This window comes from Bos taurus, chromosome 4 (genome assembly GCF_002263795.3).
Source record: "Bos taurus isolate L1 Dominette 01449 registration number 42190680 breed Hereford chromosome 4, ARS-UCD2.0, whole genome shotgun sequence".
Taxonomy (NCBI): Eukaryota; Metazoa; Chordata; class Mammalia; order Artiodactyla; family Bovidae; genus Bos; species Bos taurus.
Window position 1 is genome coordinate 72,687,981 of NC_037331.1, and position 25,664 is coordinate 72,713,644.

General features: G+C 37.3%; 1 long non-coding RNA gene across 2 annotated transcripts in view; it reads left to right on the forward strand.

Annotated features, from left to right (window-relative positions):
• The window catches only part of LOC112446399 (uncharacterized), a 376,379-nt gene that overhangs the window by 230,269 nt on the left and 120,446 nt on the right, over positions 1-25,664 (forward strand). For both annotated transcript variants that reach the window (XR_009494251.1, XR_003034383.2), the window contains exons 3-4: positions 7,089-7,126; positions 9,562-9,643. This is a non-coding gene — a long non-coding RNA (uncharacterized lncRNA). The remainder of the gene's footprint in view (positions 1-7,088; positions 7,127-9,561; positions 9,644-25,664) is intronic.

The window sequence follows — 25,664 nt, forward strand, 5'->3', positions numbered from 1 at the left end:
TCTGGTATTCCCATCTCTTTCAGAATTTTCCACAGTTTATTGTGATCCACACAATCAAAGGCTTTGGCATAGTCAATAAAGCAGAAATAGACATTTTTCTGGAACTCTCTTGCTTTTTTGATCCACCAGATGTTGGCAATTAGGGTTATTTCTTGCTGGGAGAAATATCAATAATCTCAGATATGCAGATGACACCGCCCTTATGGCAGAAGTGAAGAACTAGAGCCTCTTGATGAAAGTGAAAGAGGAGAGTGAAAAAGTTGGCTTAAATCTCAACATTCAGAAAACTAAGATCATGGCATCTGGTCCCATCAGTTTATGGCAAATAGATGGGGAAACAGTGGAAACAGAGGCTGACTTTATTTTTTGGGGCTCCAAAATCACTGCAGATGGTGACTACAGCCATGGAATTAAGACATGCTTACTCCTTGGAAGGAAAGTTATGACCAACCTAGACAGCATATTAACAAACAGAGACATTACTTTGCCAACAACGGTCCATCTAGTCAAGGCTATGGTTTTTCCAGTGGTCATGTGTGGATGTGAGAGTTGGACTGTGAAGAAAGCTGAGGGCTGAAGAATTGATGCTTTTGAGCTGTGGTGTTGGAGAAGACTCTTGAGAGTCCCTTGGACTGCAAGGAGATCCAATCAGTCCATCCTAAAGGAGATCAGTCCTGGGTGTTCATTGGAAGGACTGATGCTAAAGCTGAAACTCCAATTCTTGGGCCACCTCATGTGAAGAGTTGATTCATTGGAAAAGACTCTGATTCTGGGAGGGATTGGAGGCAGGAGGAGAAGGGGACAACAGAGGATGAGATGGCTGGATGGCATCACCGACTCGATGGACGTGAGTTTGAGTGAACTCAGGGAGTTGGTGATGGACAGGGAGGCCTGGAGTGCTGCGATTCATGGGGTCGAAAAGAGTCAGACACAACTGAACGACTGAACTGAACTGAACACATTGTTGACTGACACAATGAGAGGTTTTTGCAGAAATTAATGCCTGTAGCCAGCAACTTGTTATGTAAGTGACTATTGAAACACACCAGTCTATAACATTGAGGTAACAAAAGACATATTAATATGTCTGTGGTAAATAAATTGTTAATAAAGTTGTTCTGAATAAGATACCAGACTTTGTATGGGCACATTCTTTCCTTTCTCTTAGGTAAATACAAGGAGAAGGCAATGGCACCCATTCCAGTACTCTTGCCTGGAAAATCCCATGGACAGAGGGGCCTAGTGGGCTGCAGTCTATGGGGTTGCTAGGAATCGGACATGAATGAGCGACTTCACTTTCACTTTTCACTTTTATGCATTGGAGAAGGAAATGGCAGCCCACTCCAATGTTCTTGCCTGGATAATCCCAGGGACGGGGAAGCCTGGTGGGCTGCCGTCTATGGGGTCGCACAGAGTCGGACATGACTGAAGCGACTTAGCAGCAGCAGCAGCAGCAGCAGCAGGTAAAGACAAGGACTGGGATAACCAGGTCAAGTGATATGTGTGTATTTAAATATTTTAGGAACTACTCATTGTTTTCAAAAGTGCATGTGACATTTTATATTCTGATCAATGGCACTTGAGAGTTCTAGTTACTTCACAGTCTCATCATCACTTCGTATGATAACATTTTTTTAATTTCAGAAATTCTTGGACAACTGGCACTCTAAGATGCATCTGGATCCCAGGGTAACAGCGGGAATCCCAGGCCTATAGCTTCCTCCCCATCCACCTGGTGTGCATTTCTTGGCCCAGGGCCAGGAGTGAAGGGATCTTAGAACCTGGGCAACTTTTTCCCTCAGGTTCCTGAGCCAGGGCTAACCTGGCTCCTCCCCAATATGCTTCTTGACATATGATGGACCATCTCAGACACTGGAATTCGCTTTGAAATTACACTGCCAGCTGACTTCAGCTGGCGAGCATATTTAGAAATGTTGCCAAAAGAAAGACATCCTTCCTGCATCATTTTCTGTCAGTGGACACTGTTTGTGCATGGAGAAATTTTACTTTTTTATTTCCACCACCACAATAATGAAGAAATATCAGATAATTAAAGTAATAAAAATGCAGTAATATTAAAAAAAAGTTGATGTTTGACAGAAACCAACATAATGCTGTAAAGCAATTATCCTTCAATTAAAAAATAAATTGAAAGCTAAAAGAAAAAAAAAATAAAGCACTGTCTTAAATGTTTTAAAAAAAGAAATTCTAATCAGTATGTTGTGGCATCTCATTGTCTTAATGACTAATGATACTGAATATATATTTATGTGCTTAAGTCATGTATTTTATGTGGTGTAGTGTCCATTCAGACCTTATATCTTGTATGGTAGACTATTCAAATATTTTGTCTATTTTTCTTACCTTTTAAGAGTCATTTATACATTCAGGGTACAGATTTTTTTTATTAGATATATAATTTGCAAATATTTTCTCCCAGTTGGTAGCTTATCTTTTAAACACTTTAATGATACCTTTCAAATAGTAGAAGTACAAAATTTTGATGACATTCACAAAGATTTTTCTCTTATGTTCTTCTCCAGAAATTTTGTAGGTTTTTAATTTATTTATTGGTGGTAAAAATATGGCTAGCATGAGATTTACTCTCAACAAATTTTTTGTTCAACTACTGTGTTGGTAACTGTAAGCACAGTGTAGTACAGTAGATCTCCCGAACTCTTCCTTCTCACATGACTGAAACTCTATACTATTTAACAGTATTCTGTTTCCCCTTCCTGCAGACACTATTAAGTGTTACCAAATGCCAGTTTCTTTGCCTGATGCACAGTGAGGCCAACAAACCAAAACACTGGAGTTTGGAACAGAAAAAGTTTTGTTGCAGGGCCATGGAAGGAAAATGAGTGGCTCATGCTCAAAAAACATGGGACTCCCCTACTCCCCCAAAGAGTTTCAGCAAAGCATTTTTTTTCAAGGCAACTTGAGGGAGGGCCATCCCAGGGTATGTGATCACCTTGTGCACAATTCTGATTGGTTGATGTTGAGGTAACAAGGTAGTGTCACAGGTGCTAACATTATCAATCCTTAAGTGCCAGAAGATCTGGGGTACATGCTCATGATCATCAAGTAGTTCATTTATTCCTTTGGGTAGTGGATTTTAGCATCTGAAAAACTCAGGAAATCTGCATGAAATACTATTATCCAGTACATCAAAGAGGAGCTACAGCAGAGGATATAGGGGAAGGGAGACTGTTCCAGGAAGGTCCCCTTGGGTCCTGCTGGGTTACACAACCACCATTCTGCTTTCTGCTTCTCTGAGTTGGATGAATTTAGATATGTTTGGTAGTTTTCAATGCACAAGTTCTTTACCTTTTTGGTTAACAATCTGAGCATTTCATTTTTTTTTCCCCATGCTGTTGGAAACAGGAATGTTTCCTTTTTTTCTTCTATTTTCAAAATTGAAGCATAATTAATTTACAATGTTATGTTAGTTTCCAGTTACAGTAGATTATTTTCCATGAAAGGTTATTACAAAACACTGATTATAGTTCCCTGTGCTATATAGTAGGTCCTGTTGTTTACATATTTTATATATAGTAGTATGTATATGTTAATCCCAACCTCCTAGGTTTTCCTCCCCCTCACCTTTCCCTTTTGGTTTGTTCTCTAAGTTTATTTTCTAAGTCTGTGGGTATGTTTCTGTTTTGTAAGTTAGTTCATTTGTGTGTTTGTTTAGGGTCCACATATAAATGATATCATATGATATTTGTTTTTCTCTGTTAAGGTTGATAAACCTAATCAACCTACCACATGCATAGAAATACAAATAGCAATTTAGACAAAATGAGGTGACAAAGGAATATATTTCAGAGGAAAGAATGAGCTAAAAACCCAGAAGAAGAACTAAGTCACTTAGAGATAGGCAATTTACCCAGAAATGTTTTTTTTAATTTCCATCTTGAGCTGTTCACTGTTAGTGTATAGAAATTCAACTGACTTTTGTATATTGTTTTTGTACCCTGCAACTTTATTGAATTTGTTTATTAGTTTACAACTCTTTTTGAATTCGGAGAAGGCAATGGCACCCCACTCCAGTACTCTTGCCTGGAAAATCCCATGGGCAGAGGAGCCTGGTAGGCTGCAGTCCATGGGGTCTCGAAGAGTTGGACACGACTGAGCGACTTCACTTTCACTTTTCACTTTGATGCATTGGAGAAGGAAATGGCAACCCACTCCAGTGTTCTTGCCTGGAGAATCCCAGGGACAGGGGAGCCTGGTGGGCTGCTGTCTATGGGGTCGCACAGAGTCGGACACGACTGAAGTGACTTAGCAGCAGCAGCAGCAGCTTTTTAAATTATGTAAAATGAAAGAGACCAAATAAAATCATCAAAAGGGGAAATCTCTTGCTTGTTTGGAAACTAGGAAAACATAAATTGGATACTTTTTATAGGAACATTGAACAATGTAATGGGGGTGTCTTTAGCAGCAGTTTTATCCAAAGAGTTTCTTCACAGAGCCCTTTATTATGTCAGCCCTCGATAAAAGCCGAGGACATAAGGCTAAATCACAGTGCTATGAAGACATTTCTGTGACTGACTGATTTCCAATTATGAACTGAAGGGAAACATGACAGTGTGACTCGTGTCTAGGACTGATAGGCTGATTTCTGAAGTGTACACCGTAGAAATGGGGGCAGGGGAAGAACTTAATATTAAATTGTGAAATTATGGTCAAATATTAAAAATGAGTATCTTTTCCATTTTCTATAGCATAAAATATATTACTTCTATATTAGACTAAAATAAGAAATGTTTTATTGATTTTTACGAAGTTTTGAGGATCTTTGTGTAAAAGTCCATCTCAGTTAAAAGAAGCTCTTAATCTTAAAAACCTTAATTATAACCACAAAGTAGCAAAAATCTTTAAACAATTTTTGTAAATTGTTGCAACTTAAATTGTGAGACTCTCAATTTCCACTTTAAATCATTTTAAAAGGAGACCTAATTAGGAATCTTTATATAAAGCACTTTAGACAAAACTTCTTAAACGAAGTCTAAACAGAAAAGCAAACACGAAGGTAAATTATCGCTGCAATAGGAAACAAAATGAAATGTGTGTAAAAGCGTTAATAAGAATACAACAGGCTTCCACAACTACACTCAGGAGAGAGATGGGGGCTTGTATATAGTCTTTTCTTTTTAAATAAATGAAGAGGGGAATGGAAAGTAGGATAATCAAGATGGCTGGAACACAGCTCCTTAAAAATAGGTTTTCAATTTGCACAACTGAAGGAATAGTATTATTTTCTGTAAAGGCTCATGAGGAAACACAAGTAGTAAAGCAGTAGGCAAAACAAAATAGAAAATGTGAATGAAACAGGATGGCTTACATTTGGGATACTGAAATCAACCAGCTTGACTTAATAAATTATTTTGGGGAAGCCAAACAAAACTTGAAAACAACAGTGTTATTTTTGAAAGCAATCCATTTTATAACAAAAAAAGCTAAGATCAGTGAATTCTACCTCAATTTTTATTACTGACTAAATCTGAGTAAGTAAAAGAAGAGGGAAGAGATGCTGATGCTTTGGGGGATGGAAATGAAAAATGATAATGATTAGTTGTGATACTTTGTCCCACTTTTCAATGACTTGTGAGCATGATCATTGTGATCACATGCTCCTATGTGGCCTGCAAAATCTAAATTATTTACTACCTGGCCCTTTATGGGAAAAGTTTTCTCATGTCTAGACTGAAAACATTTGAATTATCTTCCACTTAGTTGTTACATCTGCAAGAGAAATGGAATAAAAACCATTAGTAGAAATGATTGTATGTACTTGACGATATTGGAATCTAATATACATTTATCATGACAATAAGCAACTTAGTAGTAGGAAAATGACTTTAAAAGGATTTGTTGCTGAAAGAGTATTAATTCCTCTTTTTTGATCATTTGATTATCAAAACTCAAAGAAGAGAAATGGTGTTTTATTGTCCTTTCCCAATGATCTCAAAATGATTTTCAATCATTAACTAAGCCTCCTGGCAAATATTATCCCTGTTTTACAAATATAAAATTCAGAGCAATGAGAACTTAAATTACTTCATTAGAACCAGGTGGTAAAATGATAGAGGAACTGGGAACAAAATTATTCTCACAAGTTAGTATTATTTTATCTCTTGATTATTCTCCAGCTTCAGCATACAGTTTAAATGCTTTTAGAAATGTTTCCAACTCTTTTTTTTTTTCTTTTTTGCCTCTTGGTTTAAAACTAGGACACATACTTACATGAGAAGTTGTGACTATTTTGGCCATTATAATCAAACAAGCCTACAAAATAAAACTTGATCAACACTTCATTCATTTTCTTAGTCATCCCTAGAATGTGAGAGTCAGGTGAGGGCCAAGTAAAACAAAATGTAAAGTTTCAGAGGAAATTGAAATTATTCAAAATGGAAAAAAGAAAGAATTTAAAGGCTTAAAATGTGCTGAAACTGTTCTTTCATTCTTTTCTGGATATCAGTACATTGGTTTAAGCCTAGAAAACAAAGTATACTGAGTTGTTGAATAAGGAGACATGGTTTCATATTCATTTTGCAAGAGTAGAATAACCAAATCACTAAAATGAGAAAGAAGAGCCTGAAGGATTATGCCTCTTCTTGAGACTGAAGCAATTATCTCTCAATATCTGAAATTCTGCTTCTTTGTCAAAATGCAGTTCAAAAGTTGAGTCCTCCGTGAAGTATTACTTCTGCTTTGGAAGGCTTATCGCATCTCCCTCTACACTCTCTTAGAATTGGGTTAAAGCGTCTGCCTGGAATGTGGGAGACCCAGGTTCAATCCCTAGGTCAGGAAGATCCCCTGGAGAAGGAAATAGCCACCCACTCCAGTACTCTGGCCTGGAGAATCCCATGGAGGGAGGAGACCAAGGATCAAGCAACACTAGTATCACCTGGAAACTTGTTAGAAATGCAATTCTCAGATTCTTCCCAGACTGTCTGAGGCAGAAACTCAGGGGGTGGGATCCAACAGTCTGTTAAGTCCTCCAGGTGTTTCCAATCCCCACTAAAACTTGAGAACTATGGCTTTCGCAACTCGTACAATATTTCATTTCTGTTTTATTGTAGCTTGCAACGATTCCTCCACTGGCTCTCCAAGGCTTTAGGTATGTCTGTTTAGTCTTTTTTTTTTTTTTAATCTTGAACTCCTCATATTGCTAAGACCATGGAGTTTACAGTATTTTGCATTCAGTATTAATGAATATTTGCTGTTAAGTTGATATTATACTTGAATTTGGTATGTCAGTACATTAGTTGTAAAATATATATATTGGATATTTTCCCTAGAAAAATAGCAGAGTACTTGAGAAAATAATTTTACATATTTTCTCTTGATCCAGTGAGTCCTTAAAAAAAAAAATGACACAGGTTTTCAAAGTCTGGTATTCCTTGTACCATCCTCAGAGAAGGTTCCTTAGTGATTCTGCTGTGTGCTTCTTATCCTCTTGGTAAAATTGTAATGATTGACCACAGGCTTTGAAATCAGATCAATAGAAATTTTGCCCCAGCCCTGCTACATTTTCTCTGTGCTTGTTCAACGTACTTAACCTTTATATTCTTGAGTTTCCATCTGAAAAACAGGGTATAATGCTCATTTTGCTAAGTTCTTACAAGGTTTAAAAGTAAAAACTGTCACATGTAAAGTAATCAATAAACATAATGCTGTTATTTAATTTTTGGCTTTATTATTATCAACTTGAGGAAAGAACAGATATACATTTTCTACTGTGAATAATTATAGTATGTTCAACTGATTATTCTAAAAGTACTGCATAATTGCTCTACTGTGAAAGAATATAGTATTTCTGCACTAGGGAAAAAATACCTGGACAATGGTTTATTCTCTAAATTGTCCAATTGATGAAATTACTTTTTTCTAAAGACTGAGTTGTTACAAAACCCTTAAAAAGAGACAACATGCTGTTTAAGAAAGAATTGTAGACTTGAAATCAGAAGGCCCACATTAGAGTCCTAGTTCCCTTCTCTTCATGGTTAGGATTTGAGTTAGGTTACAAATCAAGGTGCAAGTTACTTAGCAATCTGAACTTCAGTTTTTCACCTTTGTAAAATAAAACCAATAAAAATTTGTAAATTAGTTAATTTCATTGAGTTGCTAAAAGAAATAACAAAACCATAAATGTAAAAGTTGTAAAGTAGTACATAAATACAAGGTGTAAAAACACCTTGCTGTGGCTATTATTATAATTATTATAAAATTGAGTTTCTCTGCTACTCATTATTTGCTAGTTTCTTGTATTATGTGGACATGGGTTGTTTTGGAGTCCAAGTGAGAACAAATTGAGTAATATTATTTTAATTAATTTATTTTTAATTTTTATTTTATATTTGAGTAGAGTTGATTTACAGTGTTGGGTTAGTTTCAGGTGTACAACAAAGTGATTCACTTTATATATATATATATATATACACACACACATATATTTACACACATATATCCATTCTTTTCCAGATCCTTTTCCCATATAGGTTATTATAGAATATTTAATAGAGTTCCTTGTGCTGTAAATTAGGTACTTGGTGGTTATCTGTTTTATATATAGTAGTGTGTATATGTTAATCCCCCTTCCATGTTCTTATTGATGTACTCATACCCGCGAAGAATGGGGTTCAGAACTTTGAAACATAGTGCATGTGCTAATAAAATGCTATTGGACACAAATGACTTGTGCTCTGACAACTGACCCTGCTTGGATTTAAATTGGTGTCCATGAGGCATGTGGCATTGCACTGTATCATGCAGGGCTATCAGATTCTCTGCCTTTGAAGGGAAAACGTATTTTCTGGCTTACTGTCACTACAGTCCTAGTTAATCAGTTCCCTGGTGCTTCTCTTTATGACTTCAGGCTGTGCAGTAGTTCCGCAGTAAAACTACATTCTCACAGGGCTTTTGATTTTATTTGAAGTTCTCGTGCTTATGCTTGAGTTTTCTATTTCTTAATATTTATGAATGGCATATGAGCTTGATGGCAGTTTTAGAATCAGCCAAGAAGTCCCCCAGGATGTCTGATCTGGCTGTTTTTATAAAAGAACAACCACCAGCAGCCCCTTTCCTTTGCTTGCTTTGGAGGTTAAATCAACAAAACCATAAGATACATGCCTAAAGTTTGGAGCTTCTCCTGCTTTTTTAATTGAGGGTTAGAGATAGATCCTTTGTAACCTAGAGATAGATACTAAATGTGATGCATACATCAAGGAAGGATTCTCTAGAAAGGTAGACAGAAGGACAAGCTTGCCCCCCTACAGTACAAGACTTTGATAAGGCATGATCTCAGTCATTGGGAAGATAGCTCAGGACTGAAGTAATTTCCAAAACCCAGCTGGGATGGACTATCCTGACCTGGGTACTAAGGAATGCAGAAACATAGGCTATGGCCACAGGAATAATACAGTAAGGAAATACAGAAAAGCATGAGAGGACACTGGAAGTAACATTAATTATGTAGTATATTATGTTTCTTCTGTATGATTTTCTGTGTCTTCCAAATTTCATGTAGTGAACATGTATTATTTTCCTCAACAGGACAAATGTGCAGTGAGACAGCAGAGCAAATAGTGTAAGTTCTTACAAGATTTCTTCCTTCTCCATTCCTGTATTTCCAGAGGTGAGTGTAGTGCCTGGATCCTTGTCGACACTCAATAAATATTTGCTGAGTGGAAGAATTAATTCATCTTGAAAAAAACTGCAGAAAAATATGCCTCATATGGGGCTTCCCTGGTGGCTCAGTGGTGTTTACTACTGCCAATGCAGGTGACATGGGTTCAACCCCTGGGTCTGGAAGATCCTCTGGAGAAGGAAATGGCAACCCACTCCAGCATTCTTGCCTGGGGAATCCTGTGGACAGAGGAGCATGGTCCATGGTGTCGCAAAAGAGTCAGACATGACTTAGCGACTGAACAATAACAACAACAACAACGCCTCATAGGATGATGAATATATTAAAAATATACCAATGTATAACATTACAGTATGTGTGAAGTCATTGGATGGTTTTAGTCATATGAGTGATATAACCTGAATTATGCTTTACAAAAATATCACTTTGTATACCATGCAAAAGTGACCTTTGGGGGGAAGAAACAGAAGTGCTTGACCATTTGAAAGCTATTCTAGACAAAAAAAATTATAAGTTGAACTGACGCTGTTAGTAAGGAATGGTTGCTGTTAACTGTAATTTTGCATAACAATGCAATTATTGTTAGCAGATTGGACATAGGCTATGGGGAACAAAGAGTGGTAAAAAAAATGACTGCAGATTTTTTGGAGTGAGGTGCAGGAACAATGATGTACCATTTCTTGAGAATAGTGATGGGGGAAAGAATAACTGGGGGAAAGTGGAGAGGACATAATTCTCTTTTGGTCATAATACATGTGAACTTCTCATTATGTATAAAAGATGCTCAGTTAATACTAATCTTATTATTTCTATAAATCTATATAGTTCAGGAGGGAAATCAGCACTGAAGATACAATTTGTGTGTTGTATAATCAATGAATATATTTACATTTAAACCAACATTTATACATTTAAACCAGGGGATTGGGTGATTCTGCAGATAGATAGATAAATAGATAGATTCACACACACACACATATTGAAAATTTTAGGTGAAGTCACTCAGCAAGATTGAGTGCTTTTTCTTAACAGTTCTCTGATGCTCAGGTTCAGGTGTGGATTAGACAGACAGTTGGATTTAACCAAGGCTTACGGAGTGTAAAATGAGCATGACAGAGTGAGAACAGGAGAGTGGAGGGGATATGAAAAGGAGTGCTTTACAATTATGCCAAACACTCTATTGTATAATATGAACATTTCTCGTGTCTATCAATATTCTAATAAGAATATATCCAAATCAATTTATAACATATCCAAATGCATAACCATTTTTTTATGTCTGTCAATATTGATGATGTTTTCATAGCAGAACCCTTTGCACCTGCTCACATGTAAAATATGGCATGAAAAAGTGGACGTTGCTTTTTCCTGTGCTTATTTCAATAAAAGTTAATGAACTCTCTTCCTGGGTACCGGAAACCTTTTCTCTACAGTTTGACCAATGGTTTCTAAAATTGCTTTGTTCTTGAGTTGGAAGGTACAACTTTCTCATCTTCAGTCCAGAACTGGCCCTGCAAAAAAAAAAAAAAAAATCCAGTGGCATGCACTGAGAGGAAACACATGTCGAACACGTGCTGTCCTGTCTGGGGAAGGAGGCCTCCCTCCCTTCTTGCCCCACCATAGGACCCAACAGCGTTCCGTTTGGGTTTGGGCCAGTGGCTAGCCCTGCCTCTCAGCCTTCCCTTTTCAGCTGCTGTGAATGCTCTGGTGAAGCCTGCAGAGGAAAACACATTTTACTAGAGAAAATCAAATCCCTGACAATAGACAAGAAGATTCACAGCCCCAGCAATTGATGATAGGATAACGTGTGGCTGACTTCATAACATGGCTGCAGTAAGACAAAATGTGCCAACTGTTAGGAAATGAAATGTAATAAACTTGCTATAAAAATAGATTTCGAACACCATAACATATGGAGAAACAGGAAGCTGCAAAGGGAAAGTGGCAGGGCCATTAGAGAACTGAGTATTCAAGCTTTCATTAGACTTGGCTGCAGTTGGACATGTGCTCCAAGTTAGTGGTATGAACTGTTTGAGGACTGCTGAAGTTGACTCAGTTTTATTTAGGGGCCTTTTTTTCCTTCTTGTACCAGTATGCCATTGTAAATTAGGATTCTAACATTTCAGAAGTGCCCTTTTCCCTTTATAGCCAAACTTAAAATCCTCTTAGTGTCTGCCTGAAGCTTTGGGAGGTGTGCTCTTTTAGTCCACTAAGCAAACATTTAATTAATTAGCATTGTTGAGATGGAGCCATAAATATGTGTTGACCGAAAAGGAGGGAGGGCTTAGGGTTTCGGTTCACTCCTAAGTGAACAGGATGTGGACAATTCCCGTATTTGTGTGACATTTGTCCTGGACAACAGAGATGGTGCTCTTGGGACAAGTCAGTCTTATTTGCCTCATGCCACAGTGTGATATTTCATGACCTGAAGGTGGGAGTAAACCCTTCTGCATAAAGAAGGCAATAAACAAGCCAAGGAACTAGGGAGCTCTTCTTAATTTCCCTCTGGCATCCCAAGTAAAATGAATTGTAAAAGCCACACTGTTTGGAATGTAAAGACAAGGCCCAAATGTTCTTAATTTACTCCCAGGGAGCACTCAATCCAGCTGACTGTAACATAAGGAATTTAATAAAGTAAAAGCAAGTTATCTAGTCAAACCTCCTGCTGCTTTTTTATAATATCAAAATGAAAATAGGCTTAATTTGGTGTTATTGTAATCGAATTCATTATGATATCCAAACATGTTTTATGCTTTCCTCCCCTTGGATATGATGTTGCTGCTGATTGTATGGATGGGAAGGAAGTTAAATTGCTCACTTGTTGAATGCAGATTAATTCTTGATGCTGAGGAATTGCTCACCAAACTTTACAGATAATTTATAAACTGTTCATTTCTAATGGAAATATGCTGGATAAACTGAGTCATTTTATTTTATTTAATGAAGAGCTTATTAGACAATTTTATATACAAGGTTGTTATTAATCCAACATGAATTGTTTTTCTGTAAACTCACTGTAAGTACAAAAGATTAAAGTTGAAATTATCAACAATGGCTATGCATCCTGGTCTGCTAGGTGCTCTGCAGGCTTCCTCAGATGATATGAGTGTGCCCTATGCCCATGAGGCTCTTCAAGGAGACAAAGGAATCACATTAGACACTGAGCCTTAAAGAATACAGAGGACAACAGAAGTGTCAGCCATGAGTTCAGAGAGTGAATTCAAACTAATCCCTTGCCCACTCCAGTACTTTTGCCTGGAAAATCCCATGGACGGAGGAGCCTGGTAGGCTGCAGTCCATGGGGTTGCTAAGAGTAAGACATGACTGGGAGACTTCACTTTCACTTTCACCTTCCCCTCTTAAATAGAGAAGTTAAGTTTTCCAACTTCCTACATGGTGGTGATTTCTCATACCTCTCATTTGCCTTTTTGAAGATTGTGATCAACCAGATTTCATTAAGAATAGTGAAGAAACATCATTAATTCAGAATAATCAGGCTGGCTCATCAGAATGTGCCAAACATAACAAGCTGATGCTAGTAGAAAACTAGAGTTTAACATATCATAGAGAATGGGAAGTGATATGTATATGCTGTATTCTAAACTTCCCAAATGATGATAGAATAGGGTGTTGGCTAAAAATGTTAAGCATGGAAAGGATTATGATATATTGCCAGACAGAAAACTGCTTGTAATACATAATAAAATCATCAGTCAATACAGGGAAGACTGTGATAACTGAGAACATGGGTGAGATATACCTATAGATAAACAGGTAAGGCACAGCATCTGTAGAATGACAGTGATGACTTGATTCTTGATTGGATTGGTACCTTATGTATCAATCAATGACAAATTTATCTTTCCTGGTGGCTCAGACAGTAAAGAATCTGCTTGTAATGCAGGAGACCTGGCTTCAATCCCTGAGTTGGGAAGATCCCCTAGAGAAGGGAATGGCTACCCACTCCAGTATTCTTGCCTAGAGAATTCCATGGACAGAGGAGCCTGGCAGCCTGCCGTGCAAGGGGCTGCACAAGAGTCAGACACTACTGAGTGACTAAGCACACACACTCACAATGACCAATTAAGGGAAGAGCAATTCCAGGGTGAAAGAGAGACAGACCACAGCCAGTTCAGAATTCTTGGAGATAATTCTTTTCTGGTCACTTTCTAGGTGCCATGGGTGATGGTTGTTTGGACTTGCCATCATGCGTTTGTGTGTTGTGGGTTAGGATGAGACTTTTCTCTTTTGAGTCAGTAATTAGAATAAAAAGATCACATGCCATCTTACTTTCCCTCCTCAGACCTCCGTTTGTGATGAAGGGTTGCTATTCTCCCAGCTAATAGATTGTGATGCCTTCCTTCTAGAGGAGCCCGACTTTGCCTTTGTTTTTGGTTCTTAAGTAGGCATGGAAATAAAAGTATTAGTTATTTACTCTAGATAGGACTTCGAGAATTCAAACCCAACACAGTATTTTAGGATTTACGTTCAAGGAGAAAGAAGTGACCATAGAGTTGATCTGATGAGGAGAATAGGATATTGTCTGTCAGTCAAGATAAACTATGGCTAAGTTATCAGCAACCCTTAGGATATTTGAGTATGAAATAGGACTCTCTCCTTCTGATTCACCCTCAGTGCACTGCTAACCAACTGCAAGACCTCAGCCTACTGATGGAAGAGATTGCTAGTGATGTAGTCTCAACAGCTAGATGGGAAGATTTTCTAAGTAAACAATAATGATTCCTTATATCTCAATGGGGGCTTCCCAGGTGGTGCTACTGGTAAAGAACCCTCCTGCTGATGCAGGAGATGTAACAGACATGGGTTTAGTCCCTGGGTCGGGAAGATCCCCTGGAGGAAGGCGTGGCAACCCACTTCAGTATTCTTGCCTGGAGAATCCCATGGACAGAGGAGCCTGGCCAGTTTCAGTCCATAGGTTTGCAAAGAGTTGAAAATGACTGAAGTGACTTGGCACACACACACACATATCTCAATGGGACTCTAGAATTTAAAGTAATCACCAACATATGCTATTTACTTGATTGTCAGTACAATCCCTAAACTATAAAATAAATGCAAATGGTAGGAAAAGTATACTCACTATTTCCTGATTTACTAAAACAGCTAATGATCTGTATGAGACAACATAAATCAATATTATATTGTATATCAATAACTCATTCATTGCCCTTCTAAATCAATACCAATATATATGACACTGTTTTATTAGGTTAGGAAGGAAACATACATGCATACTCTTCTAGAAACCAAGAACTGAAGATAGAAATTAAATCACACAAGACCACAAAGCAATTAGAAAGTGAGCTGAAATTAGAACTCAAAATTCTTACTCTTATTCTAATACTGATAAAGAAGATGGTCTCTGCTAATTATTTAATGTAGAGGCAGTCTGAGCCTGTATACATAGGCTTAGACTATAAATATGTATGTATATATGGTAGACACTAGCCACATCCTTCCAATTCAATATTTAACTACACATTACATATGATATTAAATTTAAAACTATCATTGACTTTCCAGGCAACATGTGGCATCCTTCTTTTCCAAATTTAAATCATTTCATTCTGAAAGTATAAAAAAGACCAGAGGCAACAGCAAGACTTAACTGGACAAATTTCTAAGTCAATGTTGCATTTGATTTCGATATTTTTGTCTTGTACTAGCATTTTAAATGTAAGGATATTAGATGAATAGCACAGAAAAGATAAATTGTCCTGAGGTGCCCTTGCTGGTGTTACAAAAAAGTTATTTTAGAAATAATTTTCTTTTTACATCAAAGCCTTTTCAAAGAGCTGGTTCAGGGAAGAATTTGATATTTACAAAAACTAGTATTTCTAAAACTGCAAAGCCCATGTTCTATTAAAAAGAATTCTCACTTCTCAAAAATTTAAAGAAGCCCAAGAGTGCTAAATGCAAAGCTCTTTTAAGTAAATGAAATGGACCAGCTGTGAGAAAAATCTGCACCATGATCCGGTGGAAAGCAATGGTCATAAGCTCTGCCTTAATCACTCTCGAGGCTTGTTTCCTTGAGAAGGAAGTAACATGAGACCTCAGTTTCCCCATGAGAGACCAAATGGGGTTGGACTCTATACTATGTAAGCATCATTTCAGTTTTAATAACCTATGGTTGTAAAGCCTACATTTTATAGCATTACATGTTTGGATTTGACTCCCTCACCAGCCTAGCAAATAAACTTGTTTTATATCAGTTCAGTTCAGTCGCTCAGTCGTGTCCGACTCTTTGTGACCCCATGAATCGCAGCACGCCAGGCCTCCCTGTCCATCACCAACTCCCAGAGTTCTCTCAGACTCACATCCATCGAGTCAGTGATGCCATCCAGCCATCTCATCCTCTGTCATCCCTTTCTCCTCCTGCCCTCAATCCCTCCCAGCAACAGAGTCTTTTCCAATGAGTCAACTCTTCTCACGAGGTGGCCAAAGTACTGGAGTTTCAGCTTTAGCATCATTCCTTCCAAAGAAATCCCAGGGCTGATCTCCTTCAGAATGGACTGGTTGGATCTCCTTGCAGTCCAAGGGACTCTCAAGAGTCTTCTCCAACACCACAGTTCAAAGGCATCAATTCTTCAGTGCTTAGCTTTCTTCACAGTCCAACTCTCACATCCATACATGACCACAGGAAAAACCATAGCCTTGACTAGACGGACCTTTGTTGGCAGAGTAATGTCTCTGCTTTTCAATATGCTATCTAGGTTGGTCATAACTTTTCTTCCAAGGAGTAAGCGTCTTTTAATTTCATGGCTGCAGTCACCATCTGCAGTGATTTTGGAGCCCAGAAAAATAAAGTCTGACACTGTTTCCACTGTTTCCCCATCTATTTCCCATGAAGTGATGGGACCAGATGCTATGATCTTCATTTTCTGAATATTGAGCTTTAAGCCAACTTTTTCACTCTCCACTTTCACTTTCATCAAGAGGCTTTTGAGTTCCTCTTCACTTTCTGCCATAAGGGTGGTGTCATCTGCATATCTGAGGTTATTGATATTTCTCCTGGCAATCTTGACTCCAGTTTGTGTTTCTTCCAGTCCAGCGTTTCTCATGATGTTCTCTGCATATAAGTTAAATAAACAGGGTGACAATATACAGCCTTGACGAACTCCTTTTCCTATTTGGAACCAGTCTGTTGTTCCATGTCCAGTTCTAACTGTTGCTGCCTGACCTGCATACAGGTTTCTCAAGAGGCAGGTCAGGTGGTCTGGTATTCCCATCTCTTTCAGAATTTTCCACAGTTTATTGTGATACACACAGTCAAAGGCTTTGGCATAGTCAATAAAGCAGAAATAGATGTTTTTCTGGAACTCTCCTGCTTTTTCCATGATCCAGAGGATGTTGGCAATTTGATCTCTGGTTCCTCTGCGTTTTCTAAAACCAGCTTGAACATCTGGAAGTTCACGGTTCACATATTGCTGAAGCCTGGCTTGGAGAATTTTGAGCATTACTTTACTAGCATGTGAGATGAGTGCAATTGTGTGGTAGTTTTTAGCATATCTACCCAGATTTTACTGAAAACATTTCTTCTCCTTTTTTGCCCATAGACCTCAGCTTTTTGAAAAATTCACCCATGTATTTCTGGAGATATTTGTTTGCATGTGCTTGGTATAAACCTCAGTCTTGCCAGTGGCCAGGGCTGTTCACTGAGTCTCTGTCAGGGACACTCAGCTCCACCACACCTACCAAAGCCTTGCTGTTGCTCTGCTGGTCAGTTGCCATGTTATCCAGACACTGTCTCCTGGAACTCCCAAGCTGTACACCTTTGAGATCCAAGACTATGATGTATTTCCTACAATCTCTGCCTCAGAACCAGTTTAGAAATGCCTTTTTTTCTTACGGCTTCAATCCCAGTCATGGGCCTGGACTGAGGAAAAGGGTGGGAAGTATTTATCTTTCTTAGTTATAGAACTCATGCAGAAATCTACTTCTCACAGATTCCTTTTCCGCCAAAGCAAATTATCAGTGCCTAGATTCCTGAGAGGTTGTGGAGCCCACAAAAGCCATCTCAATTTCTGCCAAATCAAGGCTTCTCTTTTACTGAACATTCAAAAGTATTTGTTGGTGGGAATAAATATTTTAGAATGGTTCATAACACCCCTAATAATTAGCTGCAATCTCCTTAATAAAGGGACAGGCAATTAGCACAAGGACACATACCTTCAGATTAGAAGTATCTTGTTCTTGTATCACATTGATTTTCCTATTGCAGAGTCTTTCATCTACGATTTACTCTTAAGACACTAAATTTTCTATCATTATCTGAGTGATATGGATCGCCACTATCAAGTAGATGTTCATAAATGGGACTTCAACTTTAGAAAGAGGAGGTAATACTAATATAGGCATTGATTTAGAAAGGCAATGAGTGAGTTACTCATTACTCATATATATTACTCATATATATAAAATACTTGATATATATAACTGTCTCATATATATGAGCTGTTTTAGGTAAGCTGGGAATAGTGGGTACAATTTTCCTACCATTTATATTTATTTCACAGTTCAGAGGTTGTACTGACAATCAAATAAAATAGCATATGTGTGAGTTTACTTTAAATTTTAGAGTTACACTTAGATATAAGCAGAAGATATTAAGAAAAGGTGGCAAGAATACACAGAAGAACTGTACAAAAAAGGTCTCCATGACCAAGATAATCATGATGGTGTGATTACTCACCTAGAGCCAGACATCCTGGAATGCAAAGTCAAGTGGGCCTTAGGAAGCTTCACTATGAACAAAGCTAGTGGAGGTGACGGAATTCCAGTTGAGCTATTTCAAATCCTAAAAGATGATGCTGTTAAAGTGCTGTACTCAATATGTCAGGAAATTTGGAGAACTCAGCAGTGGCCACAAGACTGGAAAAGGTCAGATATCATTCCAATCCCAAAGAAAGGCAATGCCAAAGAATGCCTAAACTACCGCACAATTGCACTCATCTCACACACTAGTAAAGTGATGCTTAAAATTCTCCAAGCCAGGCTTCAGCAATATGTGAACCATGAACTTCCAGATGTTCAAGCTGGTTTTAGAAAAGGCAGAGGAACCAGAGATCAAATTGCCAACATCCGCTGGATCATGGAAAAAGCAAGTGAGTTCCAGAAAAACATCTATTTCTGCTTTATTGATTATACCAAAGCTTTATTGTGTATCACAATAAACTGTGGAAAATTCTGAAAGAGATGGGATACCAGACCACCTGACCTGCCTCTTGAGAAATCTGTATGCAGGTCAGAAAGCAACAGTTAGAACTGGACATGGAACAACAGACTGGTTCCAAATAGGAAAAGGAGTTCGTCAAGGCTGTATATTGTCACCCTGCTTATTTAACTTCTATGCAGAGTACATCATGAGAAACACTGGGCTGGAAGAAGCACAAGCTGGAATTAACATTTCTGGGAGAAATATCAATAACCTCAGATATGCAGAAGACACCCCCTTACGGCAGAAAATGAAGAAGAACTAAAGAGCTTCTTGATGAAAGTGAAAGAGGAGAGTGAAAAAGTTGGCTTAATACTCAACATTCAGAAAACTATGATCATGGCATCTGGTCCCATCACTTCATGGGAAATAGATGGGAAAACAGTGGAAAGAGTGTCAGACTTTATTTTTGGGGGCTCCAAAATCACTGCAGATGGTGACTGCAGCCATGAAATTAAAAGACACTTGCTCCTTGGAAGGAAATTTATGACCAACCTAGACAACATATTACAAATGAGAGACATTACTTTGCCAACAAAGATCCATCTAGTCAAGGCTATGGTTTTTCTAGTAGTCATCTATGGATGTGAGAGTTGGACTAAAAAGAAAGCTGAGTGCTGTATTGGTGTTTTTCTTTCTGGCTTATTCACTCTGTGTAATAGGCTCCAGTTTCATCCACCTCATTAGAACTGATTCAAATGTATTCTTTTTAATGGCTGAGTAATACTCCATTGTGTATATGTACCACAGCTTTCTTATCCATTCATCTGCTGATGGACATCTAGGTTGCTTCCATGTCCTGGCTATTATAAACAGTGCTGCGATGAACATTGGGGTACATGTGTCTCTTTCAATTCTGGTTTCCTCAGTGTGTATGCCCAGCAGTGGGATTGTTGGGTCATAAAGCAGTTCTATATCCAGTTTTTTAAGGAATCTCCACACTGTTCTCCATAGTGGCTGTACTAGTCTGCATTCCCACCAACAGTGTAAGAGGGTTCCCTTTTCTCCACACCCTCTCCAGCATTTATTGCTTGTATAGAGGGATGGTATGGGGAGGGAGGAGGGAGGAGGGTTCAGGATGGGGAACACGTGTATACCTTTGGAGGATTCATGTTGATATATGTCAAAACCAATACAATATTGTAAAGTTAAAAAATAAAATAAAATAAATTAAAAAAAAAAAAAAAGAAAGCTGAGTGGTAAAGAATTGATGCTTTTGAACTGTGGTGTTGGAGAAGACTCTTGAGAGTCCCTTGGACTGCAAGGAGATCCAACCAGTCCATCGTAAAGATCAGTCTTGGGTGTTCATTGGAAGGACTGATGTTGAAGCTGAAACTCCAACACTTTGGCCACCTGATGCAAAGAGCTGACTCATTGGAAAAGACCCTGATGTTGGGAAAGATTGAAGGCAAGAAGACAAGGGGACGGCAGAGGATGAGATGGTTGGATGGCATCACCGACTCAGTGGACATGAGTTTGGGTAAACTCCAGGAGTTGGTGATGGACCGGGAGGCCTGGCATGCTGCAGTCTGACTCTACAAAGATTTGGACATGACTGAGTGACTGAACTGAACTGAACTGAGATATAAAAAATTATTATTAGTGGTAGTAGTACCATTAGTATTAATCGCAGATAAACTATTCCCATCTGGCTTCTGAGGCTACTCTGCTAGTAGTCCCTTTTATTTGTATGGCTTAGTGGAAAGAGTTTGAAATTTGCAGTCATACATGTGGGATCAAATTTGACTGTACCCCTCACTGTATGGCAGAGTAAGTTATTCACAGTTTGAACCAATTTTCTCATCTATTAAGTGGAGATAATAAGTCATAGCTTTTATAGATTCTCTGAAGATTAAATGAGCCATAATATTAAAAGTACTTGATACATTAAATCTTAACAAATGTCATATATCTGAAGGGGTTCTTTTCCCTAGGTTTCTTATAGATTATCATTACCTCTTAGGATTTAGGAGGTGCAGAATGTCACTGTGTGACATTTATTGTGAAAGTAAATTTACCTCTCTGGTCTGTAGATAGCTTAATGGGAAAATATGAAGGTTGGCTTCAAATGATATCTAAAGTCCCTGGAGTTCTACAATTAGTGATTCCAGAGTTTTAAAGGTTTAATTCATTAATTAAATAATATTATTTTTTTCTCTTTGGTACCTGTCAAGTCACTTTAAAAACTATTATCATACTCCATTTATTTTCTAATAAATTTTTGACAAATTAGACATTCAAGAAATCCACTGAGTTTTGTTAAATTAAACCTATATAATACTGAGAGGGGTTTGAAAAAATAAACTCTTGTATTATGATTATCACACATATTATTTAATGAGGGATCATACAGAGTTTCCAGATGCTACTTATTTTTAGTGGGAGATGATAATTAACTTTATTCTACCTATCAGGCAATGCAGTATAGGTTGTTTCCTCATTTATCTTCATTGCTCTATGTACGCAAAAATTAACTGACTAAAATCAATCATTTTATTTTTTATTGAATATATTTGTATACATGTTATGTTAGATTCAAGTGTACAACATAATGATGTGACCTTTAATTACATTAAAAATTATGACCACAATGAGCCTAGTACCCATTTGGCCTCATACAAAATTATTACAGTGACCATATTTCTTATGGTGTATATTACATCCCTATGACTTATTTATTTTATAGTTGGGAGATTGTCTCTAAATCCCCTTTACCTATTTTGCCTGATTCCCTAGCCCCATGTGGACTTCCTCTCTGTGAATGTGTTTTCATTTTGTTTGTTTTGCTTTTAAGATTGCACATATAAGTGAAGTAATGGGTATTTGTCTTTGTCTGACATATTTCATTCAGCACGATACCCTCTAGATCCATCAGTATTGTCACAAATGACAAGATTTCATTTTTTAGGATGAATAATATTCCATCGTGTGTGTGTTTATATCTATACATACCACTTCTATTCCCATTCATCTATCAGGGGACACCTAGGTTGCTTCCATATCTTGCCTTTTATAAATAATGCTACAGTGAATAGAGGAGTGTAGATATCTTTTTGAATTAGTGCTTTTGTTTTCTTTAGAAACATAGCCCATGGCTGAATTGTAGGACCATATGGTAGTTCTATTTTTAATGTTTTGAAGAATATCCATACTGTTTTCTGTAGTGACTGTACCAATTTATATTCTGACCAATAGTGTATCAAGATTCCCTTTTCTCCACATCCCCACCAACACTTGTTATTTGTCCTGTATTTGATGATAGCCATTCTGAAAGATATAAGGTTAAATTTCATGGTGGTTTTGATTTGCATTTTCCTGATAATTAATGATATTGAGTATTTTTTCCCATATGTGTTGGCCATCTGTGTGTCTTCTTTGGAAAAATATCTTTTCAGGTCTTCTACCCATTTTAAAATCAGATTTTGTTTGGATACTGAATTGTATGAAATATTTGATATTTTGAATATTAACCTTTGAATATTTGCCTTATTAAATATATTGTTTATGAATATATTCTCCTACTCAGTTTGCTGTCTTTTTTGTTTTGCCGTGCAAAATCATTTTAATTTGTTGCGTTAACATTTATTTTTGCTTTTGTTTCCCTTACTTGAGGAGATATATCCAAAAAATACAGCTAAGACTGATGTGAAAGAACATATTGCCTATATTTTCTTCTATAAGTTTTATGGTTTCAAGTCTTACATTTAAGTCTTCAATCTATCTTGAGTTTATTTTTATATATGATGGGAGTGAATGGTCCAGATTCATTCTTTTCCATGTAGCTGTCCAGTTTCCCCATATAATTTATTGAAAAGGTTGTCTTTCCCCCATTGTATATTCTTATCTCTTTTATCATAGGTTATTTCATATTATAAATTATATGGGTTTATATCTGGGCTCTCTGTTCTGTTGATCTATTTATCTATTTTTTTGGGGGGGGAGGGCTATTTGATATCAGGAAGTGTGATACATCCAGCTTTGTTCTTCTTTCTTAAATTTGCTTTGACTAATTGAGGTCATTTTTGTTTTCATATAAATTTTAGAATTGTTTCTTTTAGTTCTTTAAAATTATCAATGAGATTTTGATAAAGATTGCATTAAATCCATAAATTGACTTAGTTAATATGGATATTTTAATAACATTAATTCTTCTAGCTTATGAGCTGAGCATGATATAGCTTTCCAATTATTTGTATCATTTTAAATTTATTTCATCAACATTGTATAGTTTTCAAAGTATAGGTCTTTCACTTCTTTAGTTAGATTTACTCCTAGTTATTTTATTCTTTTTAATATAACTGCAAATGGCATTGTGTTTTAATTTTGGTTCCTGATAGTTTGTTATTAGTATATAGAAAGGCAACAGATTTCATTATGCTAATTTTTTATCTTGTTTGCTGAATTCATTGATTAGTTCCAATAGTTTTCTTTATGGAATCATGAGTGTTTTCCATGTATAGTATTATGCAATCTGCAAAAAGTTACTTGTCAATTTGAATTCCTTTTATTTCTTTGTTTCATTGTTTAAAATATACCTTTAAAAATTTTATTAAAGAATGAAATGAAATAATTTAATTGAAGAATAAGAACTATATAGTTTTCATTAAGTAAAGTTTAAAAATTAGAAAACAGGTAAAAATAGAAGTCATTCATCTGTACCTTCATATCGCTAATGTAGCCACTATTATTATTTATACTTGAGCAATGTCATTTTCTGGCTTTAAATTAGTCAGGTATTCTCTTCTCACTTATTTTGATGATGAATTGCTTAAATGCATTCTTTTGGCATTTGTGAATAACAGATTTTTAGACAGGCAGGAGTTAACCTAAATTTCATGTGACTATCTGAGACTGAGTACCACTTATTGGAATTTAAAATGATTGATAACAATATAACAGAATTTTATCATGTAGAATTCAAGTAAACGTATTATAGTATATAGAGCTTGAAACAGATTAAAATGTTGTGACATTTGGGAGACATCCAAATCCCAGCTTTTATAACTCTTTCAAAGATACCTGCTGACCTATTCAGAAGAGTGAATTCACAACCCAAATATCATAAATTCCCTTTCCATGTCCTCAAGCACTAGAGAGAAGCAACACTCGTGTTAATATAAATTTTCTTTGCCACCTTCCAAACTTTATGACCTTTCCATCCTTGACCTAATTATATAAGACAAACAGTAATTATTTTGCCTGTAGGTTTGCTTATCTCCTGGAATTGCACGGAAAGAACGGGTAATCATAAATGTAAGAATAGAGAATAGAAGGCATGGGAAGGAAACAGAAAGTGGTTATTTGCTTCACAAAAGCATTCGTTAAAAACAATTTTTAAAAGTCTTACTTATTTTCTTCTGAAAAGAATGGTTGGATTTATTCACAGAATTTTTTTAAACTAGTAAAATGAGGGATGTTGGATTTGGAATTATAGTGTGTTTACAATCTATGTGGTCTGCCTATTCAAGAAATATTTATTGAGTTAAGTTATTTCTTATTTGAGAAATATTTTATTGCTTTATCTTTTATAAACACTTTTAAGCAAGTATTCTGTGCTTAGTTGCTCAGTCCTGTCTGACTCTTTGTAACCCCCATGGACTGTAGCCTTCCAGGCTACTCTGTCCATGGGGAATTCTCCAAGCAATAATACTGGATTGGGTTGTCATATCTTCCTCCAGGGGATCTTCCCAACCCAGGGATCAAACCCAGGTCTCCCACATTGCATACCATCTGAGCCACCAGGGAAGCCCAAGAATACTGGAGGGGGAAGCCCAAGAATACTGGAGTTATGGGTAGCCATCCCTTCTCCAGGGTATCTTCCTGACCCAGGAATTGAAACAGAGTCTCCTGCATTGTAGGTGGATTCTTTACCACCTGACCTATGGGAGAAGCCCTTAAGCAAATCTAGTTGCCTTATTTGTGGAGGTGTTGTTTAATACTAACCCTGGTGGCTCAGATGGTAAAGAATCTGCCTGCAATGCAGGAAACCCAGATTAAATCACTGGGTCAGGAAGACCCTGTGAAGAAGGAAATGGCAACTCATTCTAGTATTCTTGCCTGGAGAATTTTTGGTGGGCTCCAAAATCACTGCAAATGATGACTGCAGCCATGAAATTAAGACGCTTGCTCCTTGGAAGAAAAGTTATGACCAACCTAGACAACATATGAAAAAGTAGAGACATTACTTTGCCAACAAAGGTCTGTCTGGTCAAAGCTTTGGTTTTTCCAGTAGTCATGTATGGATGTGAGAGTTGGACTATAAAGAAAGTTGAGCACCAAAGAATTGATGCTTTTTAACTGTGGTGTCGGAAAAGACTGTTGAGAGTCCCTTGGACTGCAAGGAGATCCAACCAATCCATCCTAAAGGAAATCAGCCCTAAATATTCATTGGAAGGATGATGCTGAAGCTGAAACTCCAATATTTTGGCCACCTGATGTGAAGAAGTGACTCCTTAGAAAAGACCCTGATGCTGGGAGAGATTAAAGGCAGGAAGAGAAGGGAATAACAGAGGATGAGATGGTTGCATGACATCACCAAAACATGAGTTTGAGCAAGCTCTTGGAGTTGATGTTGGACAGGGAAGCCTGGTGTGCTGCAGTCCATGGGGTTGCAAAGAGGTGGACACAACTGAGCGACTGAACTGATTGATTACAGATAAAGATTTCAAATTTTATCCTTACATCTCTAGGAGGGGTTTCCCTGGTGGCTCAGTGGTAAAGAATCTGCCTGCCATGAAGGAGATGCATATTCGATCCCTGGTTCAGGAAGATCCC